The sequence below is a fragment of the Schistocerca americana genome, chromosome 8 (assembly GCF_021461395.2).
Source record: "Schistocerca americana isolate TAMUIC-IGC-003095 chromosome 8, iqSchAmer2.1, whole genome shotgun sequence".
NCBI classification, from domain to species: Eukaryota; Metazoa; Arthropoda; class Insecta; order Orthoptera; family Acrididae; genus Schistocerca; species Schistocerca americana.
In genome coordinates, this window is record NC_060126.1 from 299369005 (window position 1) to 299388014 (window position 19010).

The window sequence follows — 19010 nt, forward strand, 5'->3', positions numbered from 1 at the left end:
AGAAAAAAGTCATAAGGTTCTGGAGGGTACCGCCAGGGATGTGGAGCCTTGCCGACACCAGTTCTTTGTCTATCTGCGGTAGGTTTCTCGGCTGAGGATCCTTGGCATGTATAGTCGATTGAGGTGATCCCACAGATTCTCGATTGAGTTTCACTCCGGGGAGTTAGGTGGCCAGGGCAGTAACGTAAACTCACTCTGCTTCTCTTCGAACCAACAACCTGCAAAGCGCGCTGTGTGGCATGCTGCGTTGTGCAGCTAGCAGACGCCATTGTACCGAAGAAAACGCCTATATAAGACAACAAGTGTCTGGCGTAGCTGTTACATCGGTTACTATTGCTAGAATGGCAGGATCTCAATGTTTAAGTGAGTCTGAGACTGTTTCATGAGTGTACAGTGAATATCAGGAGTCCCGCAAATTATCAAATCTCCGGCATCGCTGCGTCCGGAAAAAGATCCTGCAAGAAAGGGCCCAACGACGACTTATGAGAATCTTTCAACGTGAGAGAATTACAACCCTCCCGTAAATTGCTCCAGATTTTAATGTTGGGACTTCAATAAGTGGCAACGTGCAACCATTCAACGAAACATCATTGATATGGGCTTTCGGAGCAAAAGCCCTACTCGTGTACCCTTGTTGACTGCACGACACAAAGTTTCACACTTCGCCTAGATGCCGGCCGCTGTGGCCGAGCGGTTCTAGGCGCTTCGGTCCGGAACTGCGCTGCTGCTACGGTCACAGGTTCGAAACCTGCCTCGGACATGGATGTGTGTGATGTCCTTAGGTTAGCTTAAGTGACTCATAATCTAGGGGACTGATGACCTCAGATTTAAAGTCCCATTGTGCTTTTTGCCATTTTTGAACCTCGCCTGGGCCCCTCAACACCGACATTAGACTGTTGATGGCGTGAAACATGTTGCCTGGTAGCACGAGTCTCGTTTGAAACTGTATCGAGTGGATGGGCGTGTACGGGTACAGAGAACGCCTCATGAATCCATGGACCCTGCATGTCAGCAGTGGGCTGTTCTAGCTGGTGGAGGCTCTGTAACGGTGTGGGAGGGTTTGCAGTTGGAACAATAACGTGCCCCTGATACGTCTAGATACGACCCTGAAAGGTGACAAGTACGTAAGCATCCTGTCTGATAACCTGCATCCATCCATGACCACTGTACATTCCGACGGATTTGGGAAAACCCAGCAGGACAATGCGACACCCCACACGTTCTAAATTGCTACAGAGTGGCTCCAAGAACACTCTTCTGAGTTTAAACACTTTCGCTGGCCACAGAACACCCCAGACATTAACATTATTGAGCATATCTTGGATGCCTTGCAACGTGATGTTCAGAAGTGATCTCCACACCCTCGTACTCTTAAGGATTTATGGACTTCTCTGCATGGCTCATGGAGTCGATTGCCTCCAGCACTACTTCAGACATTAGTCGAGTCCATACCATGTCGTGCAGTGATACATCTGCGTGCTCGAATGGGCCCAACATGATATGAAGCAGGTGTACCAGTTTCTTCGGCTCTTCAGTGTACAAAGAAGCGTTATGCGCGTAACTAACGTTGATGAAGGACTGTGTTCCGGTAAGCTCTGATAATTTTGGGACAGATGAAGGGAATTTTCTGGAGAGATTAATTATAGCGAGTTTAGAGATACTCATGGATGAGGATATTGATCGATCACGTGGTGATCGAAGCACGAAAAAAACTGTCAATGCTTTTGTACCACATCCAAGGTTCATCAGTTGAAAGACAGTGAACGAGAAACCATGCAAGATTTGTTGTTGGGATATTCAGATTTATTCAGTTGTCATGGTTTGCTTCCAGCAACACTTATTACACAACACCGCATACCAATAGCTGATAAACCACCAGTTTATAGCAAATTCATACAGAATGGCGGAACACCTAAAGCCACAAGTAGACGGATTTATAGATCAACAATTAGGTAAGGGCAGTATGAAGAATAGAGATAGCCCGTGCTCAACAAATATCGTTATTCTGTCCAAAACGCCAATTTACGGTACTCGAAAATGTCGATTTTGTTGTGACTACCATTACCTGAACGCACGACCACAACGGATGCATATCTGATCTCGAAAATCTCAGACGCATAAGACAATCTTGGCAAACGGGATTTTTTTCAACGATTGTACCAGAAGGAGTTATCATCAACTGAAATTGTTTCCCTAAAACAGAAACAAAACTATTTTCTTCAGGTAATTACCAATATCTAAGAGTGATGTGCAGAATAAAAGCCGGCCGGTGTGGCCGAGCGGCTCTAGGCGCAACAGTGTGGAACCGCGCGACCGCTACGGTCGCAGGTTCGAATCCTGCCTAGGGCATGGATGTGTGTGATGTCCTTAGGTTAGTTAGGTTTAACTAGTTCTAAGTTCTAGGGGACTGATAACCTCAGAAGTTAAGTCCCATAGTGCTCAGAGCCATTTGAACCATTTTTTCTTGCAGAATAAGAAAATGCTTCGGCTACATTCCGAAGCCTATTATATGGGATATTGTGTGGATTATGGCAACAGAACGGACTTGGAACTCGGAATGGTAGTTGGAACTACACACATCGGACATTCCATTTCGATAATCGTAAGGGAATCCAGTATTCCGACATTCACAGTGTGAACAGTGCGTCGAGAATATCAAATATCAGGCATTATCTCTCACCACGGACAACGCAGTGGCCGTAGGCCTCCACTTAACGACATACAGTAGCGGCGTTTCCCGAAGAATTGTTAGTAGTAACAGACAAGGAACACTGAGTGAAACAATTGCATAAATTAATTTGTAACGTACGAGGAACGTAACCATTAGGGCAGTGCGGCGAAAACTCTGCGTTAATAGACTATAGCGGCAGACGACCGACACGAGTGCCTTTGCTAACAACACGACATGGCCGGCAGCGGCTCTCCTGGGCTCGTGATAATATCGACGTGGAATGGTCAGATGAGGCCCGATTTTAGTTGGTAAGAGCTGAAACCGTACGAGAAATTATTGTCGGAAGGACTGACTCAGAGTACAAAAAATTCAAAACAACTTTCGATGAAATTAAAAGAAAGGGTGGGTAACATTAAGAGGGAAGTGGGAATTCACTGTTAAAAGCAGAGAAGAAACGAATCGATGGAAGGTATATATTGAAAGGTTCTGTGAGGAGGATTACTTCCCAGATGACATGATAAAAGAAGGAACAGGAGTCATTATAAAAGAGATAGGGTATCCATAGTTAGAATGTCAGTTGGAAAGAACTTTTGAAGGCTTAAGGTCCAATAAGGCCGAAGGGATGGACAGCATTCTACCAGAACTTACAAAATTATTCGGTGAATGACAGCACGAAGACTATTCACGGTGGTGTATAGAATGTATGAGTCTGCCGATATACCGACTGACTTTCGGAGGAACATCATCCACACAATTTCGAAGACTTTAAGAGCCGACAAGTACGAGAATCGCCCCACAATCACTTAACAGCTCGTGAATCCATTTTGTTGACCGTAATAGTGTACGAAAGAACAGGAAAGAGAACTAAGGCTGTGTTGGATGACGATCAGTTTGGCTTTCTGAGAGGTAAAGGCACGAGAGAGGCAAATCTGGCGTTGCGATTGGTAATGGAGAAACCTAACTTCACGAAGTAAGTACAATTGAGGGATTCTCCTATCTAGGCAGCAAAACAACCCATGAAGGTCGGTGCAAGGAAGACGTCGAAAGCAGACTAGCACTGGCAAAAAGGGCATTCCTGGCCCAAATATTTCTACTAGTATCAAACATAGGCCCCAATTTCAAGAAGTAAGATCTAAGAATGTATATATGGCAGTGAGACGTGGACTATGGGAAAAACGGAACAGAAGAGCATCGAATTTTTTGCGATATGGTGGTACAGAAGAACGTTTTAAATTAGGTGAAATGATAAGGTAAGGAATGTGGAGGTGCTCTGGAGAATCTGCGACAAAAGTAATATATGGGAAACTCTGCCAAGAAGAAGGGACAGGATGATAGGACATCTGTTAAGTCATCAGGAAATAACTTCCACATTGCTAGAAAGAGCTGTACGTAAAAGCAGTAGAGGATGACGGAGAATGGGATACATCCAGCAAATAATAGCAGACACATGTTGCGAGTGCCACTCAGAGATGGAACGGTTGGCACAGGAGAGGACTTACTGGCGGGTTGAGTCAAAGCAGTCAGAAGACTGGTGACTAAAAGAAAATTGAATATAAGATTCGAATTTGGCGCAGACCTCACGAAGCAATGGGCCCAGGTTGGCAAAAAGGCACTGTGCATGCTGGGGATGGCCCCACCATGGTGTGGGCTGTGTTTACGTGGACTAGACTGGTACCTCTGGTCCAACCGAACCGATCGTTGTCTACAGTACACCATTTTCATCCATTTTTGAACTTTATTTTCCCAAACTGGGATGGAGTTTTTGAGGATGGCAATGCTCCATCTCACAGGGCATCAAACATTCCCGATTCGTTTGAAGAACATTCTAGAAAATTCGAGCGTATGATTAGGCCACCCACACCTCCCGACTTGAAACCTATCGATTATTTAATGGATACTAGCGATAGGTTAGTTGCTGCACAAAATTTTGCACCGGCAACACTTTCACAGTTATGTACGGATATAGCGGCACCAAAGCTCTTTGTTTCTCCTCGGGACATCCAACGACTTGTTGAGTCCTTGCCACTTCAATTTGCCGCTCTACGCACGGCAAAAGGATGTTCGACACGATTATAGGTGTTATCTCACGATTTAAGTCACTTCGATGTACATCATCAGTTACTTTAGTTTTGTGTAGACCAATGTACTACACACGTTTTCTTGAACAATAGTGAACGCTACGGACCAAGCTGACTTGTACCATTGTGCATTCTCTTCTCATTGAAGATGTGCGATGGAGAGGTTGTAAGCTCAAATTTCATCAATTCTCTCAGGTGGTAAGTCATATTCCATGGGAACGCAAACTCATAGGAAAAGGGGTTGTGCAGTTCTTGCCTGTAATTTTCAAGGCATATGAAACTAGACAAACAAAATGAATCTTTTGTTTCAACGTCATTATCAATATTTTCCCCCAGCTTTTTCTGCACGCAGCTGATACCAAGTCCTCAAGCTAACTCTTCTTAGAGTACGTATCATGTGGGCTAGGAAACTTGTGTTCCATACTGGTTGAGTGGTTTTTATCTTCAGGAAACTTTATAATCAGTGATTCCAAAGACATGAAACTTTTTTTTCTGTGTGAATGCGTATCAAAATAAAGGTTAATATAATAATCGCCGAATTGAACACGTCTTCTAGAACGATTTGATGAAAAAATACTCGTAAGAAACTTCGATCATAAATGAATTACGTAATCCTTTGTCAGTTCAATGTATTCACAAACACGCTTCCGCAATTGTGTAACGAAAGTATTTTCAATGCGATATGTTGGCATATACATTATTTTCACAATATTTGGCAGTCTCTAGCACTATTTAAAAATGTAAAGAACACAGTGGCTTTAAAAAGGTTTGTTTCTGTAAAGAAGTTATGAGAGTCGTTAGTGAGTATGTTGCTCACCAGTGAAGCCAATCATTAGGAAATTGTCATACGAAGCACACTGAAAACGAGTACATAGTCAGAATAGAAGTACAGGATGTCTCAGAAGGAGTCCTACAACTTCATTGAGTTATAACGCTCAAACCGATTAAACTCGCACAGTGTTTTTTGCCGCCCCCACACTAATGCGGCGGAAGAGATACGTGGCAGCTCGAAAATGAATGCGTGGTATTGTTTGAGAGTTTCTCGCATTGTGCGATAGTCAACTTAATATACTGGAGCGGTATGTGTTGCCACATATGGGTGACTGCTGAGGCATAATCGTTTTCCAACAAGATGCTACACCACCACTTTGCGCTCAGGCTATGAGAGAAGTTCTAGACCAGTTGTTTCAAGATCGCTGGATGTTCCAGTTCCCTGGCATTCTAGGTCCTCTGACACTACACCAACGAATTTATTTCTATGGGAGTATGTCGAGGACAGAAACCACCAAACGCCTGTCAAGCATCTAAATCATTTAAAGTATCGAATCGTTGCTGCCCTGCCACAGTTGACGCAGATATGTTGCGCCGATTGTGGATACAGCTTTAATATTGTCTGTAAGTTCTACATGTCACACAAGGCACTCGTGTTGAAACAGACTGAATGCCACAAAGGCTTTGTGACGTAGTGAGTCACATAAGCCAAACTAGGTGTGAATTTTTTAATTAGTTTACATGCTATAACACATTAAGTTGAGCCGTACCTTTTGAGATCACCTGCACAATAATGACATACGTAAGTCTTTCAGCTAAGATTGAGAATCCCCATTTGTCGTCAGTTACGGTTTGTTAAGAGAACTCCTGTAACTGAACTATTTTAAACAAAGTTTTCTTCATACCTTCTGTTCCATATCGGGTATGAAATAGTCATGTAATATGAACTATGAGCAGTACACCGTCAGGAAGCATGTGACTCCCTTGGACACGTCGAGTCACTGATTTGTTCTTAGAGGGAATCACACTACCTGATTTATAACCCTTCCGTTTTCCTAAGAAAGTAAATTATTTTTATTATTTGTCTTTAGTTTGTATGAGACTTCTATTAGGAGTCGATTAGGAGTGCGATTATGAACTCACTTTAGATGAATAGTGACCTGAAAATGAAGGTCGTGAAACGAATTATAAACTGAAGTAAAACAAGGGACTGTCGATGAATACAATCAGTTGAATTGGAAGGGAATACTTGGAAAATAAGGAACAAACAAGATATGAGTTTCACCATCAACGGTAGAAAAAATGCTCACAATAGTAGAAGAAAGGTCGACATATAACGGATATTGCTAATACTAATTGTAAGATAAGGGTTCCTAAAATAAGAATCCACATTAACAACGAATATAAATTTAAGAAATTTATGTGATGGGAAGTCTTTTCTAAAAATAGGTGTTCCAATTGTAGCCTTGTATGGAAGTGAAAGTACAGACAGGAATAGAATAGAGGCCTCAGACATAAATACTGATGACTGGACGGGTAAGCCACGTTAGTATTGAACTGATAATGAATCTAATAAGAAAGAACACAGATGCAGTATTCAACCTGACAAAAGGAGAAATAACTAGGTAACTTACATACTGAGACACCAATGTAGTGTTAAATTTATTGCGGAAGAAAGGTAGTAAAATCTCTGGAGGGGGAGCTACGCTTGACTACAGTAAACGGATTGAAGTTTATGTACCAATACATTGCAGCAGTTACGCACAGATGCACGACAGACAAACACTGAGATCTGCGTCAAACAAATTTTCGGACCGAAGACCACCACAGCATTAGAATGACTATTAATCGGCTGCGCTATTTTTCGTGTAATGATATTCTGACGCATGAATTACAGGAACTGGTAGGGAATGATCAGCAAAAATTTTGGGGTCACATTGTTTGCAAGTATCAGAATGACTGTAACACTCTTAATGTTGACCTGTTTTGGTATATTTGAAGAAACTAAATTCTTTAGAGCTCATTTCTTTCGAATACCACGCAGTTACGGAAACTGAACCGAGGTATTCTCCAAGTTGTATGAAAACTAAAAATCTTCCCTCGTCCTCTTAACACAATTAAACCATATTGTGATAGAAAGAGCTCCGTTAGTACACTAAGGGTAATTAGATAGCAGGTATTAAATCTCGCGTGATCGCAGTTGAAACCTAGTTGCATTTGTGGGACAGTGAAAAAAGGGGAGCTCGATTGTCGACGTTAATATTATGCCATTCTGTAACGGTTCCAGGCATTCCCAACAGTCGGCACCCTGCGCTATCCAAACAAACGCAGGCTTAAAATTTGTCGCTACTGTCAAACTTTCTGGTCGCCTCGAGCAACACAGCACTGCCACCCCCTGCATTTTGGATGGAGTGAGTTTCCTTGTAGCAGAAATGTCCTCAAATCCTGCAAAAAGGCCTCGGCTTAATGTTTCTGGCCCGATGCTGAAATTTTCTTGCCCGAGTATATTATTTTCTGTGCCTACCAAACGTTAACTGAGATGTTACAATTTACCTCGGTATTTATATCAGTGTCATTCACTCTGTTCACTGCTGAATGTTTATCGACTGAAGGTGATAGAAAACATAGCAGCAAAGGAAGTCCAGGAACTCGACAGTAACAATTGCACAGGAGCGAAATAACTAAAGAAATCCATCGGAAATATGAAATTCGCTTTTCACACTTTAAGGATAATTTAAATTACAGGGTGATTAAAAAGACTGAAACAATTTCACACAGCGGCCACGCTGGACTTAACTACGGCTGTAAAGAATGTGAGATATTACAGTACAGGATACGTTCGCAAGTTTTATTCGTGACGTTACCTCAATGAACATATACGGCTGGAACATGATATGGCACCCTTCTCATAACTCTACATCGCGGGGAAGCGCAAGTCTAGAGCGATCAAATAGGCAAGAAGAAACAGTGAAGTTTAGTCGAGATCATGAGGGATAGAAGACGAGCACGAAATGTGCGAGGAAGGAAATTAGCATTCGTTTGTATAAGAAATCGCCTCTAGAGAAGCATAAAGTGACTTCAGGAAACTATGGAGGTTCTAAGTCAGCCTATGTCCGAGCGGTTCTAGGCGCTTCAGTCCGGCACCACGCTGCTGCTACGGTCGCAAGTTCGAATTCTGCCTCGGGCATGGATGGTTGTGCTGTCTTTAGGTTAGTTAGGTTTAAGTAGTTCTGAGACTAGGGGACTGATGACCTCAGATGTTAAGTTCCATAATGCTCAGAGCCGTTAGAACCATTTAAGTCAGCCTACCTCATTATGTTTTGGAAATTCACTCTTTGGAACACGAGTTCAATATCTTAACAACACTTACACTTCCCTCACTCTTAAGTGAGGACGCATAAATTGGCCAACCCGTTCTCCTGATCTTACACCTCTGGACTTCTTTCTGTGGGGTACGTTAAAGGAGAATGTGCACCGTGATGTGCCTACAACCCCAGAGGATATGAAACAACGTATTGTGGCAGCTTGCGGCGACATTACACCAGATGTACTGCTGCGTGTACGACATTCATTACGCCAGAGATTGCAATTGTGTGCAGCAAATGATGGCCACCACATTGAACATCTATTGGCCTGACATGTCGGGACACGCTCTGTTCCACTCCGTAATCGAAAACGGAAACCACCTGTGTACGTGTACCTTACCCCTTATGGTAATGTAAATGTGTATCAGTGAAAAAGACCAATAAAAAGGTGTTAGCATGTGGACGTAATGTGCTGTTCCAGTCTCTTCTGTGCCTAAGGTCCATCACCGTTCCCTTTGGATCCCTAAGTAATTCGGTGCTCTCCGATGCACGCGGTCGAACAGTGGAGAAGTGGTACTCAAGCGTCAACTTTAGGTTACAATATCTCCGGATGTAATTAACATTCTACAATGCAACAAACGGCGCTGATTACGTATTTGTTTATATGTTCAGAACAAAATTAACGGGGTTCCATTTAAAAATACGTAGGTTTGTGTTAAAAAACATACTTCCGTGCATTTTTGTATGGTTTGTATTAACCAATTACACTAGCCCCTCTCCTCACGTTTGGTCTGTGGAATCGATTCGTCAGTATTTGATGTGGTTTACGAAATATATCAAGCGGTAATGTTAGGTGACTCACCCCGTATACTGACGCGGTATAAAGTACAGGAGGAACAAAGACGCAATAACATCAACGAAAGGTACACTAGGAAATCGTCGTCATCGTGACAGATAATTTAAACGGATTTACGTCTGTTGGGCAGACACAAAAATATCACCCATGGTAAATTTTTTGTTTGTCTCCATAGTGGCCTCAGGACGGACTTCTGAGTCATCAAATGCTGGCATGTACCAATGGTACTGAGCGCCGTTAATCTGGCTTCTGCTGTGATCTTTCATGTATGACTGAGGTAGAGATTTGGTACTCCAACAGTGGGTTTATGAAGCAGTCTTCCGGATCCGGAGGTGACGCATTTGCTGTGAAGTACTCTGCTGGCATGAAGCTGTTCTCCAAGACGTACGGTGACCTCCGACGGCGGGGCAATGCGTTTATCACATTTAAAATGTTACTCAGTGGTGTCTCCAAAAGAGGAAAAAGACGTCCCCTATGATGCTCTCGTGTAGAGTGAAGATTGTCGATCAGGCAGTTTCAGAGGATATCTCGCGTCATGCCATTTTTGCCAGTGGAGTTTCTTCAGTAAGACATTTAGGTAGTAACTAATTTTGGTAGCCAGTGTTGACACTACCCTGACTGCTGCTATGAAATGAAACAGCCAGCTGATGTCTGACATATAACAACACAGTTATTGGGAAAAGCTCATTAGATGGACAATATACAGGGTGGAACAGAAGCAGTGCAATATTTTTAAAATGCAAGTGCTCGACGACGTGTGAGGGTACTGACCTTCAGTGACCATTAGCAGACAGCTAAGACAACGCAGTGTCAGTCGCTATGGAGTGTCGAAGTGTAGAGCATCATTTGTTCGCGGTCGAACAGTTCTTTAGAAACAGTAATTCTGCGATCACGATTCAGCTTCTTTTCCGGCAACAGTTTAATGTCAGACGTCGAGATGTAGTCCCAGATCGAAGCACTATACTCCGATACGTTGCAGCCTTTAGAAGAACTGGATTTGTGATTAGAAATAAACCGTCTTGTCTTTCCCCCTCAACGTAGACAGATCGAGTACGGCAGTTCTTACTAGTCCGAAACCTTCCGTCAGGCGACAGGCTACACAGCACCCGTACCAAATAATGACTGTCGAACAGCTGAGTGAAACGGATATTGCGCAGCGCAGAGAATTTTGGGGCATAATGGACGCAATTCTTACAGTAGATACAGATGTACCAGTATTCATGAGTGGTGAAGCCCGTTTTCTAATGGATGGTTATACTAACGTACATAAGTAACGGTACAGAAACCACCTGACCTGTACCGAAATCCTCTCCACAGCTCAAACGTAACAGTGTGGAGTGGTATCTCTGAGATAGAGATTGTTGTGCTTCACTTACTTGAAGAGCGAAGAACCACAATTACTGTGACATCAGGGCGCTAGGTCGAGATTGCGTTCTAGCCTGAGTTGCCGGAGTTGGCGATTATGTGAGCACGAGGGGTCCTTGCTTGTGTGAATGAATGGTGCGTGTTTCTCTTTTTCTATTTTTCTGACGAAGGCTGAGGTCGAAAGCTTCATTTCTTTTAATTGTGCTCGTCTGCAACTTAACAGACCACATCATTTCTCCGATAATGGCTTCATTTTGTCGGGCTACTTGAAATCAAGCGTGTACGTGAACAAGTCCCGCACAGTCAATGAAATCAAGATTTCCATTCATCAGGAAACTGAAGCTGTGGCGAATGAAATGTGAGAGAGCCGTGCGCCACGTTCTTGTGAGGGCGCAGATTTGCGTGTGGCAAGAAGGATATCATCTCAACGATATTATTTTCTGTACCTGGTTAAGGTAAGAAGATTAAGAAAATACACTAAAAGTAGTGTTACCGAACGCAGATATTTAAAAAATTTAACCGGGTTTCAGTTATTCAGTAGTGCAAATCATGTTTTTCCTCTGCCCAACCCTGTACTATCAGACAAAACTTCATGAGTCAAACAACAATTTTGGTTAGTATAACAGCACCATACATTATTGTTCTTACTATGGGAACCATCAATATCTGCTAGTTATTGCTACAGCTTATTTTCCTGGATGGTGTGGGCCGGCCGAAGTTGCCGTGCGGTTAAAGGCGTGGCAGTCTGGAACCGCAAGACCGCTACGGTCGCAGGTTCGAATCCTGCCTCGGGCATGGATGTTTGTGATGTCCTTAGGTTAGTTAGGTTTAACTAGTTCTAAGTTCTAGGGGACTAATGACCTCAGTAGTTGAGTCCCATAGTGCTCAGAGCCATTTGAACCAACCTGGATGGTGTATAGAAACAACCAATGTGCTTGGGCCGTGCTGTGTTACCTTACTGTAAGGTTAATCCCACAGCAGAAACTCCACTTGGACTCTGACGCTGTAAGTGGATGAAGGTGGATCAAGTCGCGTATATGGATGGCTGAGTTTATAAGAGCTGATCTGCTAACGTCGAAGGTTCATTTTCTGGCATCGACTAAATCACTTCACCAAACTCTATGCTGCAGACTGAAAGATTCGTTGTCATGAAATTAATTTCCTTTTATGCAACTGCTAAATTTTTGATCTAAATAATGTGAAATGTGTCCTTTATTTACTAACGATAACAGCGGGGTATAAACGTTCACGTGAGCCGTAAACAGGAGATATTGCTCGCTTGCGGGATGAAAAAAGATCCAAGTGCAGAGTGGAAGCTCATTTTCCGTAATTTTAAGAGATGTGATAGTGATTTCCCCCCCCCCCCCCCCCCATGAGCCATGGACCTTGCTGTTGGTGGGGAGGCTTGCGTGCCTCAGCGATACAGATAGCCGTACCGTAGGTGCAACCACAACGGAGGGGTATCTGTTGAGAGCCCAGACAAACGTGTGGTTCCTGAAGAGGGGCAGCAGCCTTTTCAGTAGTTGCAAGGGCAACAGTCTGGATGATTGACTGATCTGGCCTTGTAACAATAACCAAAACGGCCTTGCTGTGCTGGTACTGCGAACGGCTGAAAGCAAGGGGAAACTACAGCCGTAATTTTTCCCGAGGGCATGCAGCTTTACTGTATGATTACATGATGATGGCGTCCTCTTGGGTAAAATATTCCGGAGGTAAAATAGTCCCTCATTCGGATCTCCGGGCGGGGACTACTCAAGAGGATGTCGTTATCAGGAGAAAGAAAACTGGCGTTCTACGGATCGGAGCGTGGAATGTCAGATCCCTTAATCGGGCAGGTAGGTTAGAAAATTTAAAAAGGGAAATGGATAGGTTGAAGTTAGATATAGTGGGAATTAGCGAAGTTCGGTGGCAGGAGGAACAAGACTTCTGGTCAGGTGACTACAGGGTTATAAACACAAAATAAAATAGGGGTAATGCAGGAGTAGGTTTAATAATGAATAGGAAAATAGGAATGCGGGTAAGCTACTACAAACAGCATAGTGAACGCATTATTGTGGCCAAGATAGACACGAAGCCCACACCTACTACAGTAGTACAAGTTTATATGCCAACTAGCTCTGCAGATGACGAAGAAATTGAAGAAATGTATGATGAAATAAAAGAAATTATTCAGATTGTGAAGGGAGACGAAAATTTAATAGTCATGGGTGACTGGAATTCGAGTGTAGGAAAAGGGAGAGAAGGAAACATAGTAGGTGAATATGGATTGGGGGACAGAAACGAAAGAGGAAGCCGCCTGGTAGAATTTTGCACAGAGCACAACATAATCATAGCTAACACTTGGTTTAAGAATCATGAAATAAGGTTGTATATATGGAAGAACCCTGGAGATACTAAAAGGTATCAGATAGATTATATAATGGTAAGACAGAGATTTAGGAACCAGGTTTTAAATTGTAAAACATTTCCAGGGGCAGATGTGGACTCTGACCACAATCTATTGGTTATGACCTGTAGATTAAAACTGAAGAAACTGCAAAAAGGTGGGAATTTAATGAGATGGGACCTGGATAAACTAAAAGAACCAGAAGCTGTACAGAGTTTCAGGGAGAGCATAAGGGAACAATTGACAGGAATGGGGGAAATAAATACAGTAGAAGAAGAATGGGTAGCTTTGAGGGATGAAGTAGTGAGGGCAGCAGAGGATCAAGTAGGTAAAAAGACGAGGGCTAGTAGAAACCCTTGGGTAACAAAAGAAATATTGAATTTAATTGATGAAAGGAGAAAATATAAAAATGCAGTAAGTGAAACAGGCAAAGAGGAATACAAACGTCTCAAAAATGAGATCGGCAGGAAGTGCAAAATGGCTAAGCAGGGATGGCTAGAGGACAAATGTAAGGATGTAGAGGCCTATCTCACTAGGGGTAAGATAGATACCGCCTACAGGAAAATTAAAGAGACCTTTGGAGATAAGAGAACCACTTGTATGAATATCAAGAGCTCAGATGGAAACCCAGTTCTAAGCAAAGAAGGGAAAGCAGAAAGGTGGAAGGAGTATATAGAGGGTCTATACAAGGGCGATGTACTTGAGGACAATATTATGGAAATGGAAAAGGATGTAGATGAAGATGAAATGGGAGATATGATACTGCGTGAAGAGTTTGACAGAGCACTGAAAGACATGAGTCGAAACAAGGCCCCCGGAGTAGACAATATTCCATTGGAACTACTGACGGCCGTGGGAGAGCCAGTCCTGACAAAACTCTACCATCTGGTGAGCAAGATGTATGAAACAGGCGAAATACCCTCAGACTTCATGAAGAATATAATAATTCCAACCCCAAAGAAAGCAGGTGTTGACAGATGTGAAAATTACCGAACTATCAGCTTAATAAGTCACAGCTGCAAAATACTAACACGAATTATTTACAGACGAATGGAAAAACTAGTAGAAGCCAACCTCGGGGAAGATCAGTTTGGATTCCGTAGAAACACTGGAACACGTGAGGCAATACTGACCTTACGACTTATCTTAGAAGAAAGATTAAGGAAAGGCAAACCTACGTTTCTAGCATTTGTAGACTTAGAGAAATCTTTTGACAATGTTGACTGGAATACTCTCTTTCAAATTCTAAAGGTGGCAGGGGTAAAATACAGGGAGCGAAAGGCTGTTGACAATTTGTACAGAAACCAGATGGCAGTTATAAGAGTCGAGGGACATGAAAGGGAAGCAGTGGTTGGGAAGGGAGTAAGACAGGGTTGTAGCCTCTCCCCGATGTTATTCAATCTGTATATTGAGCAAGCAGTAAAGGAAACAATAGAAAAATTCGGAGTAGGTATTAAAATTCATGGAGAAGAAATAAAAACTTTGCGGTTCGCCGATGACATTGTAATTCTGTCAGAGACAGCAAAGGACTTGGAAGAGCAGTTGAATGGAATGGACAGTGTCTTGAAAGGAGGATATAAGATGAACATCAACAAAAGCAAAACATGGATAATGGAATGTAGTCTAATTAAGTAGGGTGATGCTGAGGGAATTAGATTAGGAAATGAGGCGCTTAAAGTAGTAAAGGAGTTTTGCTATTTGGGGAGCAAAATAACTGATGATGGTCGAAGTAGAGAGGATATAAAATGTAGGCTGGCAATGGCAAGGAAAGCGTTTCTGAAGAAGAGAAATTTGTTAACATCCAGTATTGATTTAAGTGTCAGGAAGTCATTTCTGAAAGTATTCGTATGGAGTGTAGCCATGTATGGAAGTGAAACATGGACGATAAATAGTTTGGACAAGAAGAGAATAGAAGCTTTCGAAATGTGGTGCTACAGAAGAATGCTGAAGATTAGATGGGTAGATCACATAACTAATGAGGAAGTATTGAATAGGATTGGGGAGAAGAGAAGTTTGTGGCACAACTTGACCAGAAGAAGGGATCGGTTGGTAGGACATGTTCTGAGGCATCAAGGGATCACCAATTTAGTATTGGAGGGCAGCGTGGAGGGTAAAAATCGTAGAGGGAGACCAAGAGATGAATACACTAAGCAGATTCAGAAGGATGTAGGTTGCAGTAGGTACTGGGAGATGAAAAAGCTTGCACAGGATAGAGTAGCATGGAGAGCTGCATCAAACCAGTCTCAGGACTGAAGACCACAACAACAACGATAGTGATTCTAGTAGCTGAAACCGGATTATAGGCTGAGACTTACTTCAGACACGATAGCAAAGAAAAACTGCACTACAGCCTATCTTCACTTGGTGTACTTGTAATTATTTACAACAAATTTAAGAATTATAGTTAGTCAGATTCTCCTGAAATAAAAGATGCCGTCGTTTAAGATGATTTTGAGTTTTTGGTTTTTGAGAAATCGGTCTTCTGACCAGTTTGATCCAGTCTACCACGAATTGCTTTCCTGTGCCAACCTTTTCATCTCTGAGTAACACTTGCATCATACCTCAGTTATTTCCTGGGTGACTCCTTCTACAGCTTTTACGCTCTACAGTTCACTTTACTTACACGGAAGTTATTTCTTCCTTCCTTAACAGATGTGCTACCATCTTGTCCCTTCTTCTTGTCACAGTTTTTATTATATTCCTTTCCTCACCGATCCTCTGGAGAACCTCCTCATTCCTCACATTATCAGTCCAACTAATTTGCAACGTTCTACTGTAGCACCAAGTTTCAAACGCTTCGATTCTCTTCTCTACCGATTTCCCCATAGGCCACGTCTCACTGCCAGACAGTACTCTGATCCAAACGTACATTCTCAGAAATTTAGTCCTCCAATTAACTCTCATGTTTGATACTAGAAGACTTCTCATAGCAAGGAATGCCCTTTCCGCCAGTGCCATTATGGTTCTTATGACCTCCTTGCTCCGTTCGTCGTAGGATATCTTGCTATCTAAGTAGCATTTTATTTTTTATTTTTACAAGAGGCGGAGCCCCTCCACTCCCACCCCTGCATGATGGTTTACTCAAATGGTCTACTGCCATCTCTGCAGAAGAGTTAGGTTTCACTAAAGTGGGGTGTCGCTGGATGTGGGTACTGCGATGTTTGCGTACGAGTGGTTTACCTTAACCATTAATACGAGCTCATCTGGAAATAGATTGGGTCGGTAGTCGAACGAAGGGTAGCGGTTTGAAGGGCAGAGGAAAAAGAGTGCCAAGGCAAAAGCCAAGGGAAAAAACCTCTGCGATATTTAGTTCGGGTAGTAAGAGCAGTAGCGGATGTCTTGCTGCCTGTGACAGGTCATGCAAGGTTAGGCTTTGGTAGTAGTGGGTATCATGCATGTTGATACCTTTCACGTTGTGCGGTGCTGTTACTCGGCGGCTGCCGATGGGTGCCAGTGTTGATCTTTCGGTCAGCTTCAGCAAACCTGTAACATTTAGGTTCACAGTTAGGTTCACCATCGTTTTGTGTCAGTAGGTCATATATCAGATGCATAGTGTTGGGTGATGTTAGCGATTTGTTTGTGCGTCAGTGGGAGAGCTCGTCGGTTTCCCTGCTACAGCCTGTGTGTCGGCTTTATAGCAGCTGGTATATCCGGTCAACGCTGCTGATATGCAGGGGCTTGCCAATGTTTGCCGCTTGCCGGTGTTTGTTAGCTTGCCATAGGTGGTTATGCCCTAGCTAGTAGTGCCTTTGGCAGCTTATGCTTCCACCTATGGTTGTGATCATTGTTTCCCAAAGGATGAAAGGATTGTTCGAGTGCCTCGAGTTCCTGTACAGTCGTGTGGCGTGTTTTTTGAATACTTCCTACGCAGCAGAAATCCATAATTTTATTTACCTCGTTTTTACCAATTTTGAGTTTTTCACTGCTCTTATCTCTGCTACTTCCCATTACGTTCGTCTTTCTTCGGTTTACTCTCAGTTCGTATTCTGTACCCAACAAACTTCATTCCATTCAAAACACCCTATAATCCTTCTTCACCTTCGCTGAGGATGGCAATGTCATCAGTGAATCTTAACATTGGTATCCCTTCACCTTGAATTTTTCGTGTTTGGGAACTTTGGTGGCTAGCGAAGGTGTTTAAACTCAGAAGAGTGTTCCGGGAGCCACTCTATAGAAATTCGGGAAGTGTAGGTTGTCACATTGTCCTACTGGATTTGTCCAAGCCCGCCGGAATGCACAATGGACATGAATGGATGCAGGTGATCAGACTGGATGCTTACTTGCGTGTCACCTGTTAGAATATAATCTAGACGTATGAGGGGTCCTGTATCAAGAACTGCACACGCCCCACACTATTACAGAGCCTCCATCAGCTTGATCAGTAGCCTGCGGACGTGCAGGGTACATGGATTCATGAGTTGTTTTCAAACCCGTAAACGTCGATCCGTTCGATACAATTTGAAACGAGACTCGTCCGACCAGGCACCATGTTTCATCAACTGCCCAATGTCGGTGTTGACGGGCCCAGGCGCGGAGTAAATCTTTATGTCGTGCAGTCATCAAAGGTACAAGAGTGGGCCTCCGGCTCCCAAAGCCCATATCGATGATGTTTCGTTGAACGGTTCGCACGCTGACACTTGTTGACGGCCCAGCACTCCAATCTGCATCATTTTGCGGAAGGATTGCACTTCTGTCACGTTGAACGATTCTCTTCAGTCTTCTTGGTCCTGTTCTTGCAAGATATTTTTCCCGCTGTAGAGATGTCAGAGATTTGATGTCTTACCGAATTCTTCATATACACTGTACACTCGTGAAATGGTTGTACGGAAAAATCCTCACTTCATCGCTACATGGACGATACTGCGTCCCATTGCTCGTGCGCTGTCTGTATCACCAAGTTCATACTCACTTAAACCTTGATAACCTGCCCTTGTAGCAGCAGTAACCTGTCAACAATTGTGCCAGACTCTTGTTTTCTATATACGTTGCAGAGTGTAGCGCGTATTCTGTCTGTTTATATATCTCCGTATTTCAGTACGCGCACCTGTACCATTTTCTTTGCCGCTTCGGTATATTTCCGTGAGTACTTCTTCGACGTATAGATTAAACCGCACGGGAAAAGACTGTATCCGTGTTTTACATTCTTTTTAATCCCAACACTTCGTTCATGGTCTTCTAGTCTTACTGTTCGCTCTCGTATTATATAGCGCCCGTATTTCGCTATAGCTTACTCCTAATTTAGTAACGATTTCGTACATATTTCACCATTTTAAATCGTCAAGCAATATTTCCTGGTTGACAAATCCTATGAATGTGTCAGGAGGATTTCTCTTTAGTCTTGTTTCCATTGTCAGTCGCCACGTCAGAACGGCCTCTCTCGCGCTGTAACCTTTTCTAAAGCTAAACTTTATTTATCCATCTACAAACAATGCAAAACTCGCCTAACTGTATCATCCTTATTACTTTGATGATACTGAAAAATATTAAAGCTCATGCAACGCAAAAGAATTCCAAGAACGATTCAACCATTGAAGGATTTCTGTTCGGCTGCAATCTTTGTAATTCAACTGCTCGTATT